Source organism: Paroedura picta, chromosome 6, assembly GCF_049243985.1.
Source record: "Paroedura picta isolate Pp20150507F chromosome 6, Ppicta_v3.0, whole genome shotgun sequence".
Taxonomy (NCBI): Eukaryota; Metazoa; Chordata; class Lepidosauria; order Squamata; family Gekkonidae; genus Paroedura; species Paroedura picta.
The window spans coordinates 33,516,492-33,530,933 of NC_135374.1; the positions used below are offsets into that span (position 1 = coordinate 33,516,492).

Sequence of the window (14,442 nt, forward strand, 5' to 3'; positions counted from 1 at the left end):
TGCAACTATTTTAATCAGTTGCAACAGCTATCAACCTTTCCTTATTAGGGCTTTTTCCTGTATAGAAATCAACAAAAAGCAAAGGGGACAGTACCCTTTTAGTGAGCGTGTTTACAGTCTGCTCCCAAGTTCTTTTAAAAGCCTTTTTGAGCATGTTATTCACTTAGCATTTTTAGCCAAATCCTTTAACTGATAGGATCAAACATCTTCATGAGGAGGGCTAACATCTTTGTTCCGCCACTAAAGCACCAGTGCCCAGGAGAGCCAACTGTATCATCCCACTGCTGAAGAGCAGAGATAACAGTCACTACAAGAGGTGAACATGAACCTGAAAAGTGGAGGTTTGTGGGGATCCGTGTGTTTGGGGCATCATGAGCCTCAAACCCTAAACTTACACAAAACCTGTTGTGGTCAAGGACCAGTTTGGTTTCCTGAGTTTGTTATGTGGTAGGATGTCTCCCGGTGTGCTAGAGATGTGAAATTCACTGTGGACCCCCCTGAGTGCATGACCTCATGCATGGTTTCCTCTCCCCTTTGCCCCTAGGACGTAGTCACCCACTCACCTCCCCAAGTCCCGGGTTAAGGTGTGAACAGTGTGTGCTGATGATATCTTCCATGTGACAGAACACTTGTTCACTCTGCACACTGGTGGACAGGAAGGGTAGCAGATTTATGGCATGATTCGAGAGGTCAGGTCATGTGACAACCTTGTGAGTCCAGTACTTCAGGGGATATGAGACAAAGGGCTCAGGGAGCACGGCTAGATATATCACCCTCATGATCTTGGCCAAGTCTTGCTTGAGAACTGGCCTGGTCTGGCCTACCTGATACCACCCACCTCCCAGGTCACCACTAAGGAGCAGTAGTGGCCTTCAACTGAGGTTGGGCAACTGTGTTCCCTGAAGGCAGACTGTTGAGACAGACATTCCTCCTCTATTACCCCCTCCGGCCCTCCTGCCTCTTCCATGCAAAACCCTCCATTGCCTCATTGAGATGTTTACATCCCCTGCACCTTTCCCCGCCACCTCATGATGAGCACCTTTCATTTGCAGTCTCCCCTTCATGGTGTGGAACCAACCTCCCAAGGTGCACGCATGGTAGTGGGCCACACAAAGAGAGGGCAGTCAGTCAACCCAATAGTGCCCTTCCACTGACTACTCTCGCAGAACATAAATACACAGGGAATTGGGGATCTCCCCCAATTCACACCAAGCTTCAGAAGAGCAGGTGCAAAAAGGCTCAGAAGAAATGAGACCACCCCCAAAACCTCCAACAAATGTGCCATGGGTTGGCATGTGACTTTTCAATTGGGGCAGTATTTTGGAGAATTTACAGCAGAGGCAAGCCCCAAACCTCCAAATCCAGAAGGATGAAACTACAGCCAACCCCCCCAGATGTGACAGACAAGCCACAAAGGGGATCCTCCTCTGAGCACCCCCTATACCACTCCTAACAACTGTGCCTGGTGTAGGTGTGTGACTTTTAAATCTAAACAGGGGCAAGACCTAAGATGGTTTCTCTGAGGGATGTTCCAGGAAAAAAAAAAACCAGAAAGACTATTGATTTTGGAGGATTCCCAGCAAAGGCAAACCTCAAACCCCAAAAGGGTAAAACCGCAGCCAATTCCCCTCCATATGAGAGTGAGATGCAAAAAAAAAGGGGTTTCAAAAACAATCCCAGGGAACCAAATCAATTTTTTTTGATAATTTTTCAGCAAACTCAGCAAGCAGTCCCCAATCCAAGAAAAGAAAAAAGAATGGAAACCTTAATGCCCCCCCAACATCCTAACAGTGCGTATTTCTTCAAAGCCAAACAAGATCTCCTGAATGCCACTCACTCTGTGCTAGAACAAAGACCGCAATGTGAATGTACATGAACACTGGGGGCATGTATAGCTTGCAGCTTCCAAAGGCGGGGGGGGGGATCTTATTGGTTGCTGCAGGTGCCTATCTAGTACAGAGGAGAGAGACTGAAGTTTCCATGGCCATAGGAGAACAGCCCAAAGCCCTCCTCATGACACATCAGGGAAAAAGCAAAGCAGACACTCCATTTGTTTGTCCACATTCTAAGAGCTCACACTGCATTATGGCTAAGAGATTGAGCAGTGAAGCAGGAAGCTCCGAGTCCAAATCATGACTTGAGGTATAGCAGCATTAACACTCATACGTCTTACAAGCTGATTGGAAACTTTTCTAAAATAAGGTATAATAGATGACCTGAACAGTAAAGCTTTACATAAATTATAATTATTATCTTCCTCTTCCTAAGCCCCTTTCACACCCACAACCAGCTGTTTCATGGTACAGTTAATCATATCAACTCTTACAATTCCACCTTGGTTCCTCAAAGTATTCCAGTAACCTACAGAATATACAAATCCCCCTGCCCATATAGAGGGGAGGGGCCAAATTATATGTGTCTTTAAGTCCTACATTCTATTCCTTTGACCACTGCAATTGTGCCAAGTGTATGTTCTTTTGTATGTCTAGTGGCCATAGAACCAGAGTAACTCCATTACCATGGAGGTTGTGAAGTCCCAAGCCTCTTAGGGTTGATGGGCTGCTATTACTTCATGGCTCACCACTGGATGCCCCGCCATCCCTCTGAAACAGCAACGTGGATGGAGAAGGGCCGGAACTCCACAAAGAGGCACACTTAATTTCCTACTGCTCTCATCTGGTGAACAGGAAGCATGGAAGTGGTGGACAAAGCAAGAGACATTAGTACTGCAGATTATCCTTCGTTTCACATAGTTGACAGCTAAGGATATGCACATATGCTAAGCATAGCACTGTTTGGGAAGAACAGAGTTTAAGAGTGGGTAGTCTGCTATCTGAGGCTACTGACAGTGATTAAAAAGCAGACTTCCTGCAAGGGCGGGTAGCTTTTATTTTAAACAGACATTGATATAAACAAATTAGTAATATGATTCAAACAATACCATAATTGGATAGGTGTGTTTCTGTTATAAGGACATGGATGATGTAAAATTTAAAATGTGCTGGTACCAGGATGGTCAAAATATGAGGGTGTATTCAAGCATCACATACGATTAAGGGAAGTGCCCATGAACTTGGCTTGCGGCCAGGCTTGTGTCTGCACTTCTCTCTGCTCCCTCCTCAAGTACAGAATTGTAGTTGAACACTAACTTCACCTACCCATGATGTACAAATAATGTGCATGGGGGTTGCAAGGTTAGTTCCCCCAGTCCAGTATCCTGAAGTAGTATTTTATCCAGGTTTACACTCCCAGTTAGAGAGGAAATCTGCTGGAGTTAGGGCCTGATTGCAATTATTGCAAGAAAAAAAGTGCAAGGAGAGAGGCACATGTACAAGCACATGTACCACCCCAATTTCTGCACAGCTAAGTGCAACATATAAATGCAGCCACTATTTTCCAACATCCCACACCCCAATGACTACAATCACACTGTCCAGAGATCTGCTACTGTATGAGTAATGCTGAGTAAAAAAATTAAATTGTTCTATTACCTTTTTGGAAAGGCTGAGACTTGAACACTGGCTCTGAATGAATATATCACAGATTCTGTGATAGTGACTTTTCGTTCTTTTTCATAAGTTCTTTTTTATCAGCATAATAAGGTGGGAGGGAAAATGAGTGTGAGAGCCTGATATCCTGCAGTATCATTCATGGTGTTGTAATTCAGATAAATCAGGGAATACACAATAAATCTGGGGATAAAGTAACTGAGGGTGTCCCTTCAGGGGTCTGAAATAGTGAGCTCTAGTCCACAAAAGCTTCTGTCCAAATTAGCCATCAAAATGCCACAGGCCGCTTTGTTTCGACTGATATGGCCACCATGGTGGAATTTATCATCATTCTTTAAATATTGAGGCACTGAGACAAAAAGAAAAGCAAATTCAGAGTGAAATTTTTGCTGATGAGATGTGTTGTTCCAATCCTCTTCCCAAACCATTCATATACCACAAATGTTAATTGTCTTTCAGCTGAACAAAATCCAGTTTTCTTACCATTCTGCCAGTCTTGTGGGCTTCCTGAAGGTAGCTGGCTGGCCACTGTTGGCAACAGAATGCAGAACTAGACAGCCCTTATTCTGACCCAGCTAAGCAATTCAATTACTATCACACTTTTTACGGATGAATCATATTATGTCATCCAGATTTCTCTAAAACCACATCCAGACATCAAGTAAAGACAAACACTTTGAGAAATAGACTGAAGCTGTGTTTCCCGTCATTTTTAATTGTGGTAATATTAATCATGAATGGAGATTCCCATCCCCAATATATTTTTCCATCAAATTATTTCACATTAAATGCTGGAAAACTAGAACACTCAAAACTTTAAAAGCACATGTATGCATTCTCTTGCCGAGAGATGTACTATTTAGAAACTGGAGAGAATATACACTTAATTATTTTTCCATTCTGCATTTGCAATTGCTTCACATACAATATTACACAACAACAACAAAGACAGTGATTATATTGATGGGACACAGTATTTAACATGGCAAGATTGTGTTACTAGGGAATGTGATTATTTCTGAACAAGTATACCTATAACTGTTACATTTGTATTGTATGCTTCTTCCAAGGAGCTCAGAGTAGCACCTTAGCCACAAAAAGCCCCACTATGAAGTAGGTTAGGACAAGAGAAAGTGATTCCACGAGAAAGTGATAGATCTCCTGGAGAAATCCAGTTTCCATTTTGTTTAAGGCAAGGATTTGGGTCTCAATTAGCATCAGTGGACGATCTCCCACAATAGCTAGATAAGGGCAATCAATCAGTGATGACACAGTTAGACCTATCAACAATATTTGATGAGATTAACAGATAATATTTGAATTTAGCTCTTTTGTTGCTGGCAAAAGACAACAAGAGTATATGAAAGAGACAGAATTGGCCGGTTGGGACCTGATGAGATGTATGCAGATGATTTCTAGATTCATATGTCACCATCACTATTGAAGCCTCCAGAAACAGTTGTGAGGGTTCTGGGAGAAGGTCCTGAGGCTCTGGTCAAGTGACTAAGGACTAACAAGTTGAAGCTTAGAGCAGACTGGATAAAGGTGACAGTGACTGGGAAAGTAAAGTGTTTTGCTGGTATTGATTTACCAGGCCTAGGTGAGGATAAGGGGAATAAGTTTATATACTACAATCTGTTGTATTGTTAGCCACCTTGGGTCCAAGGAAATACGATGGAATATACATATTTTAAATAAATGAATTAATAAAAATAAACAAATTACATTGTACCAAGCTATTCTCCTAACTGTGACCAGGAAACTGCAGACTCATCTGCTTTTTCCCTCCCTCTTCCTCTGCTTTCCTTTTGTTTAATTTTATTTACATATTATTTATTAAAACATTCATAGCCATCCTTTCTTTACATTTCAAGGTACTGTTCATGATCTAGCGCAGGTCTTTGCTGACACCTTTGCTAACACCTGCCAAGTGTGGGAGTGGCCTGGTACTGCTTTTGCCTAGCAAGGCTTCTGAATGGTCCTTGGAGATCTGATTGGCTGTGCAATTTTTTTTAATGTTGTTTTCATAGCAGCTGCCACCACAGTACAAAGATTTATGTTGTGTTACTTAAGTTAAGCTGTGGCAATTATTTTAGAATCATAGAGTTGGAAGGGACCTCCAGGTTTCATCTAGTCTAACCCCTTGCAGAATGCTTTTGTGGTTGGCTTAACATCCTGTGGAAGCCAATTTGTTATGGCACCCACCATGCCATGTCAGAATTCCAAATGTGCCCATAGATTCAGAAAGGTTAGGCACCCCTGGTCTAACACACAGGACTTCCACCCATGTTCAGCCTGAGAACATCTTTGGACTACAAAAGGTGGACGACATTATAAAGTATATAAGGAGTCACTTCAGTATTCTTCTCTGGGAGTGGGGAGACTCTGCCCTTTACATGTATTTGAGCTTACATCTGAAGGAGGATAGATTTTTTTCCAAGTTTTGAAGTTTTAATTAAATAAAACAAATTAAAATAGATTGCAACGGAATCAGGGCAAGATAGACATGATGCTGATACAGAACCATATTAATTTGGTAGGATCTTCATCTGAGCAAGATGAGACCCTGAATTTTCCAGGACCCAACTTTGATAAACAGGTAGAAGAAGAGGCTAAGTGTGCCCTCTCATTAACGGTACTTGGATTTGTAAATGCTGACTTTCTTTTTGGAGAGAAGGGATCTCAATATGCTTGCTGCTGCCTTTGCAACCTTCTGTACTGATTTCTGCAGTGCACTTCACAATGGGCTGTCCACAAAAATGACCCGGAATCTGCAGAGCTGGTGCAGATTGTCTCCGCTCCCCACTGACAGATATAGGGAGGTGACGTCATATTCAGTTAGATAGGTAGAGGCTGCAATGGAGGTATGCTAACTTCGGACAACAGTTCAAGTCGCTGGTTTTCTCTTCAAGTTCAGTGAATGGCATAACAGAGACATCTGTTAGTAAACAGTAAATAGTTTTAAAGCTCACTAAGCGTTATATTCAACATAATTTTATAAGGAGAGAGAAATCAGGTATTAACCCATCTAATTATTGTAGTATGTCAAAACTAGTATGGGCTTTGAAAGGGGCAGCAGGCAGGAGGGTGTGAGAGGGTGGCCACGGCTCCCTTTGGCCCGCAAAGCAGGCTAAAGGGAGTGGAAAGCCCCCCCTGCTGGAGGCAATAGGGCTTTGCAGGGCGGCTCCAAACTCACCCCCCCCGCCCCGGCTCCCTCCCAGCAGGAGCGTACTTATGGGCCGCAAAGCCCTGTTGCTTCCTCTCTCCTCATGGGCGACAATGGAGGCCGCAGCCACAAGGCTTCTAGCAGGCATGGAGGGAGGGTGGGAGCTGGAGGGGGAGGGGTAATCAGGGTGGACCTGGATGGACAGGGCCCCAGACATTCTCCTCCCAGGAGGCTGTTTCCCAAATATAAGGGAGCGAAATAGTGATTAAGGATGAGCCATCTTATAACAGGGCACTGAAATGGACAGCCACTGGTCAAATTTAGAGCACCAGAAGATGAGCAAAACTTCCTACCCTTTTGTGATCCATGACTCAGTGGTAGAACATGGGCTTTGCATGCAGAAGCTCCCAGACTGAACCCCAATGAAACCCCAGAAACTAATCAGCTGCAATTAATCCACAGCAACTCTTTTCCTCCTGCGTTCAACAGTGTTCCTGTAGGACCAAATGGCACACGAGAGAGTATTATCTACAGGCTTCGGAGTGAGCTCATCAGTATTGCATCAGAGCATTCCAACAAGCACTTTGTAACATGAAAGTAGCAACATCTTGAACTACTCATTTTGGTACAGTGTTTTTGAAGTACAGCAAATCCCTCTGAAGGTATGAACAATGAACATGTCTCATGGAGTGCAAGGATTATGCAGCAGATGTGAAGCGCTTGATCTTTATTACCATCAATTATATTTAAGATATTAAAAGGAAGATTGGGCAGGCAGTGTGATTACTTTTCACATTTAGTTTTCATATCCAAAACAGGCACAGTCTATGTATGAACAACTGTGCAACTGGTCTGCTTTTCACAGATAGGAGTGAATGGAACAGCTATCAAGATGCCCAGCACTGTGAGGGCTAGGGACAATTTTAGATGACAGCATTTAGACAAGAGTGCATCAGTTCCTTATGGACATGAGCCTTCCTATGCATTACATGGAACTCTTCCAAGCAAAGAGCATCTGAGTTCATTTCAGCTAGCTGCCATATATGCCATGGATTCAGGTGTTGTGAACCAGAGCTCTAGGAGCCCTTGGATGCTAATCCTGTTTCCGAATTTTCCTCCTCCCGCCTGCTTCTCCAGTGTCTGGTTCTTAGCGCTCACACTTTAGTCTGTTCCAAGGAAGCTGAACATGCCCTTCATGATACTATCTCTTGGTCTGCATGTTATGGCTCCAGTAAGTAGTTCTGGCTGACTTTTGGCCACTAGGTGTAAAATTTTAGTTTTCACTTCGTTCTAACTGTTCTTTGAAGATAAAAGCCCTTCTGCTGTGGGAATAGCTAATGGTGGGAAAGGGTATATTGATGAGGGAAGGCTATATATGTACCCAAGACTGGCCAAGCAAGTTGTTTTTACCAATAGAATTCTATCATGACTAGTAAAAAAAGCCCATTTGTAAAAATGGGCTTTGAAAGGGGAGTATGGGCAAGGGAGACAGGCGGGCACAGGAAGCCACCCATCCCGATCAATGAGAGGCACCCTGGCGGGAGTGGTCTGGGCGGGCCTGGTAAGGAAGGGTAGGCGAAAGGCGGCAGCGACTGACCTTGCAGGGACCCTGGGTGCTGAGGCCGGCGCGGCAGGCGGGCAAGTCGCGATTGCAGGCGGGCAAGTCTCGGCGTCGGGTGTGGTCCGGTGTCCATGGCGGGCCTGGGGGAGGCAGTAGCGAGGCTGAGGGGTGGTGGGCAGCGAGGCGACGGGGAGGGCGGCGCGGTAGGGGGATGGCGCGCGTGCGTGTTAGAGGGGTGGGGCAGGGCTGCGTTGGGGAAGGGAACCAGGCATGCGCCGGAGTCCGCGCATGCCTGGTTCAGTCTAGTGCTGTGGCGGCGGCCGTGAAGGACGCGCGGCCTAGCCACAGCGCTATCGGCAAGGCAGAAAAGGGCGTTGGAGGGGCAGGAGGAAGGTAAGGACGGGCGGAGCGAGTGTGTTTCGGCCGGGGAAAGGGACGGGCGGGGTGGGGGTGGGAAAGGCGGGGATGGCTTACCTTTGAGAGGGCTGTAGCGGCGGCGGGCAGCTCCTTGGGCGTGTTGTTCGCGGCGGGCGGGTCCTTCGGCGGGCAGCTCTTTCGCGGCGTGCGGCTCCGGAGGCTCCTTTGCGGCGGGCAGGGTGTCTTGTTCGCGGCGGTTCTCTCCCCGTTTTTTTTTTTTTTTTGAGTCTGGGAGTCCCCCTGCGGCGGGCCGAGCGGCGGTTCTCGCTGTTTTTTTTTTCTTTGAGTCCGGGAGTTCCCCCAGGCGGCGGTCGGAGCGGCGCGTCTCTGTTTTTGTTTTTTTTGGTGTCCGGGAGTCCCCCTGCGGCGGGCCGAGCGGCGGTTCTCTCCCCGGTGTTTTTTTTTTTGAGTCCGGGATTCCCCCAGGCCGCGGCCCGAGCGGCGGGTCTTTTTTTTTCTTCAAGGCATCGGTGGGTTCCCCCAGGCGGCGGCCTGACGCGGCGGGAGGCGCTTCGCGCCTCTCGCCGCGTCAGGCCGCCGGACAGGGAGCCCCCGGCAGCCGCGCTCCGCGCGACTGCCGGGGGCTCCCTCAGGCGGCGGCCTGACGCGGCAAGAGGCGCTTCGCGCCTCTCGCCGCGTCAGGCCGCCGGGGGCTCCATCAGGCGGTGGCCTGACGCGGCGAGAGGCGCTTCGCGCCTCTCGCCGCGTCAGGCCGAGAGCAACTGCGAGCCGCGCTGCGCGCGGCTCGCAGTTCCTGGGGCTGGGAATCGGAGGGACCAATCGGCAGGCGCTTCGCGCCTGCCGATTGGTCCCTCCGATTGTCTGTCATGAGGAAGGGTCCAATCTGTCATGAGGAAGGGTCCAATCTGGACCCTTCCTCATCCCGGACTCATCCCGCCCCAGGACCCCTTACTGCTTTATTTAGTCCGTGGCGCCCGCGGCGCCACGGGCGGTTTACAGATACTTTCAGATGTACCCTCTTGGATCTAAATACTCTTGGATATGAACTCTTTTTTTATTTAAAAAAATGTCTCAGTTGTCTTGCATCTCATCAGAGAGTAGCCTTGGTTCATGACACTAGCTTTTGAATTCATTCTTTCTGCTCATTCATCAATGAGAGAGAATATACTCTTTCTTCAAGAAGCCTACCTTATATTGAGCCTGCACACAGTACAAACAACTATTCAAAAGGACTTACTAGGAATTGCAGTAAGTCTGACATATAATGTGGTCCAAATATCAAAGCATGATATACTTCACAGCCCGGGTTCAGAGAGGAAAGTGCACTTCTCCAGCCAGTGCCATTAGTATTTCTCAAACAGAACAAATTTAGAGCCCAGCGGCACCTTTAAGATCAACAAAGTTTAGTCTTAAAGGTGTCCCTATTGCTTCAGACCAACACGCCTGCCCACTTGAATATATTTCTCAAACAACACTGGATGCCATTATGCTTGTTAAGACTTCCCAATTACACACTCATTAACATAACCATGATGCAGCCCCTTGGCAAAATGTAACAAGAGGTAGATTCTCTCCTTTTTTCTCTCAAAGCTATCATATTTCAATCACTTAGATGGGGGAAGCAAACATGATTTTTAAAAAAAAATCCAGTGACCAAACCAGTCTAGAACAACAGTTTATATTAAATTTGCTATAGGGGTGCAGCAAACTGCTTTGATGAGAGGAAAGAAATAAGAAATGCAGTAAAGTCATGAAACGAAAAGCCAAGATGAACTAAGCTGGGGCATTCCAAGTTAAAAATAACCACCTTGAAACAGTGAGACAAGAGCTGTAATTTTATGCAGTATGGGATGACATCATGGTTTACACAGGGCCAGCTCAATAAATCAAGCCTTAACTAATTAGAGATTCTCCTGCCAATGCACATTATTTCGACAAATAATTGGAACAGGACAGTTCATAACGCAAGCCAGATATGTTTACTAGAACATGTCCTTTTCAAACTCTTTTAGTTTCACTGCTGCTTACAGAGAATTCACGTTCAGAAAATTACAGACCTCAAGTTCTTGTTTGAGTCTGACATCACTGCCAAGGAATTCTTCAATTAACTTTGTCACTATAAGCTTTCTCCCTCCAATAAGCAAACAGGCTGTCGATTCCTTCCAGGGCCGGAGGTTGCTATCCATGCTCTCCGTTCAGATATACCAATACCATATCTTTAATATCCATGCTTGTTTCCTACAAGCTACTGAACTTTCACTGCCATTTCAACAACTTGGAAAGCAGGAACAAGAACAATGGAGAGAATTATTGAATACAATAAATAACAAACTTCCAGTGTAGGCTTCCTACACAATAGTATTTTCTGGTCATCTGTGTCCCAGGCCACTCTATTATCATCTTCTGTAAGATGAATAAAAGTGACATATCAAAGGTGGCTTTCAATACACACAATGGTCTTAAAATCTATTATTTACTTATACCATTTTTATGCCTTTCTTCCCAGTGGGGACCCAAAGGTTATTATTCATCATTATTCTCTTTTCCATTTTATCCTCACTGCAACCCTGTAACATAGGTTACGTGGAAATTGTGTGACTGGCCCAAGGTTACCCAGGGAGCTGTCATGACAGATGAGGGTTTTGATCTGGGGTCTCCATCACATTACATTGGCTCTCCTTAGTAGAAGAAGAGTTGGATCTTATATGCCACTTTTCTCTACCAGAAGGAGTTTCAAAGACCGATTATGCAAAGGGCAGGAACCCCAGCATGGTGGCATCAGGGCAGCCCCGATTATGCATGACGCTGATGCCATCCCAGCCCTGGCCCGGCGCAGCATCCCGGAAAACCCGCGGAAAGGGAACGTGGAATTTTCTGCGGTCCCTAGGATACCATGGGCGCGAGCAGGGGCTGGGTTGGGCCAGAGCCGTGCATAATCGGCAGAGCTGGGCCTTTCGGCCTGGCCCCCCAACCTATGGTGTTCCTGCAGGGACACTGCAAGTCTCTGTCAGCTCCACAGAGCTGTGGAGCTGCCCAGGGATTCCCCCCACCCCCACCTTAGTGGGAGAGTGGCATGCCGTTCCCCAGCATTGTGCTGGGGAATTTTTGAATGGCTAAAGGCATTAAAAGCACTAAATATAAAACACATTGCCCTTCACCCTCTGTTTGAACATGAGCTCACAAGCTGGGGATATTCATGTAGTGACTTGACAACAGTGCAAAACAGAGCTACATCTTTCGAAATCCACTGGAGTCTATTGGCTTAGGGGTGTGGATGTACTGCCCACATGCAGAAAGATTCTCAGACTGCTCTTAAGCAGAGCCTCATCCACTGAATTGCAGGTGTGGCCACCAAACAGTTATCTGGAAGGTGAGATCTGTGTGGCTTATTCCTCCCTCATTTCAGCCTTGTAGAACAAAGGAAAAGGGAAAATAGATTCCCTGCACATTGTTTTTTCATATATAGTGTCTGAATCTACTATCAAGATGTCTTTCTTTCTCTACTATACAGAATCTTGACTGCAGATTACTTTTTTGTTCTTTGAGATTTCCAGCTCTTGTCCCCAGAGTTGGCAAATCTACCAATCCAGTCCTTACATTAATACACAATAGCCAAATATATGTGGGGTGCAGTCTTAGACACATCAATTCTGGTGATCCAGGAGGAGAGGGGGAGGCCTGGTGACATCACTTCCTGTGATATACAAGTGAGAGTGGCCTGGTCACTTCTAGTAGGAGTGTCTGGGTGATGTTACTTCCAGTGATGTAGCATGTTCGGGGGGAGAGACAGAGGGAGGCATGACCAGCTGACAATACTTCCAGGATATATCGAAACCTGAAAAATATTTCAGGAGTACCTCCATGGTAAAAAGGTTGAAAAAGGCTGCTGTAAACATTACTAATGCAGAAGAAAAGAAAAATATTACCTTTCCCCAAGTAAATTGTAACTGTCCTGTTTTTTTTAAAACAGTCTTTTGAAGATCTGTAATTAAAGAATGAAATATATTTCTTTTCTTGCATAAACGTGTTCAGATTACTTCCTATTGATCTTTTGAGTCATAATTTTGGCACTAAATTGCTTTTGGGTTACAAAATATAAGCAATAGAGAACAAATGATGTAATCTATTTAAAATCAAAGCTTATTTCTTCACACGAGCAAGAGTAACATGTTTGCACAAAAGTGTAAGACAATCGTCAAATGATGGAAATGAAAACCAAGTTAATATTTTTAAAAGGAATATACTAAATATTGATTCTCTTCTTTCACAAGATTGAAACACTTGTAAGAACAAAAATTACTTTAAGCACATTGATGGAGGAATAAACCCACAAAAATATTAGTTCATGCAATTGTCAATGCACCTTAGGCATGATCCACACAACATCTGCTTTGTGTTTGAAAGATCCTAACCCTTAACATGTCGAGTTAAAAGGATCAGAGAGTAATGTGGACTACTTCAACCTTAGATTCTGGATACTCTCTCTCAGCTAGAGTACACAATACAGACCTTGATATGACAAATAGCCTGGTTCAATACACGGCAGCTTCAAATATTCATCTGTACTATTATTTTTTAAGCATTTCTTATGAGCAAAGTACTTCACACATTTTATTTATTTATTTATATACGCCCTCCCATGAACGCTCAGGGCAGTTTACAGGAAACAGGTACAGATAACACACACACACACACACACACACACACACACACATATATACATATATATATATACACATATACATACACACACACACAAACACACCACCCTCCCCGGAGGTAGGGCAGTTTACATGGAACATAAAAACAATACATAAAGCAGTCTATGACATATGAATAACCGTACAATAATATTAATAACTAATAGTTATAACAATATAGCAAAATGACAGTATAAACAATGCAACAGTGCATTGCAACAGTGCAAAACAGGTCCAGAGCATTCTGGTCGAGTTCTTAGAGTGAAGGGGGGAGCAGAGGCCCTTCAGTCACTGTTGGTTATGCCTGGTCTCAACCAAATGCCTGGTGGAAAAGTTCCTTTTTGCAGGCCCTGTGGAACTGTTTAAGCTCCATCAGGGCCCTGATCTCCTCTGGGGAGGAGGAGCCACAATCCAGTACATTATTAAGTACACTTGTCCTTTTCAACTCAGTGTACTATGTGTACTATATGATAGCACACAATAATACTATCACACAGGTCCCTTTTTACAGTTGTGGGACCAAGAGGAAGCTGGCGATTTTTCTCAAGAGAAGTACACGAAAGCTGCATTATGATCAGTGCCATGTTTTTTTCTGCTAAACTGACTGCCGCACAACTACTTCTTCTTCCCCAAAGCCATTCCAGTGCTCAATCATAAATGCTAATAATTATATTTCCAGGAATATTTTGGTGCCAACTGAAGATAAATGGTTCCACCTTTTCTAAACCCACTTTATCCCTAGGCATGGGAGAACAAGAGCACAGGAAACTCATGAAATAATTTCTCATATATCATATTAGCTGAGGCTGTACACACTCCTTCAAGTTGCCTGGGAAGAATGTAACAAATGAACTCGGTTTGACCACATGAAGTTCCCTTATACTACATCAGATGATTGATAAAAAAAAAACCTTAGTACTGTCTCCTCCGGCTGGCCACGGGTCTCGGATAGAGGTCTTTCACATCAGCTGTTGTGTTATGCTTTTAGCTGGCAATTTCAGCATTGAACCTAGTACCTTCTGCATGTAAAGCAGATAGATACCCTGCCACTGAGCCGTGGTCCCCAGCCTTCCAATTTAGCTGAATGTGGTATTTACCTAGCCACTCAATTTTAAAATTTATTTTATA

General features: G+C 44.8%; 2 protein-coding genes and 1 long non-coding RNA gene across 5 annotated transcripts in view; 1 reads left to right on the plus strand and 2 right to left on the minus strand.

Moving 5' to 3' along the window:
• Positions 1 to 14,442, minus strand: part of CMSS1 (cms1 ribosomal small subunit homolog) — a 225,589-nt gene that overhangs the window by 80,886 nt on the left and 130,261 nt on the right. The window lies entirely within an intron of this gene.
• Positions 1 to 14,442, plus strand: part of FILIP1L (filamin A interacting protein 1 like) — a 199,597-nt gene that overhangs the window by 59,792 nt on the left and 125,363 nt on the right. The window lies entirely within an intron of this gene.
• Positions 7,107 to 9,110, minus strand: LOC143840655 (uncharacterized). The gene is made up of 3 exons (XR_013232286.1): positions 8,711 to 9,110; positions 8,273 to 8,376; positions 7,107 to 7,169 (listed from the first exon to the last, which is right to left on the minus strand). It is a non-coding gene; the product is annotated as an uncharacterized LOC143840655 (long non-coding RNA).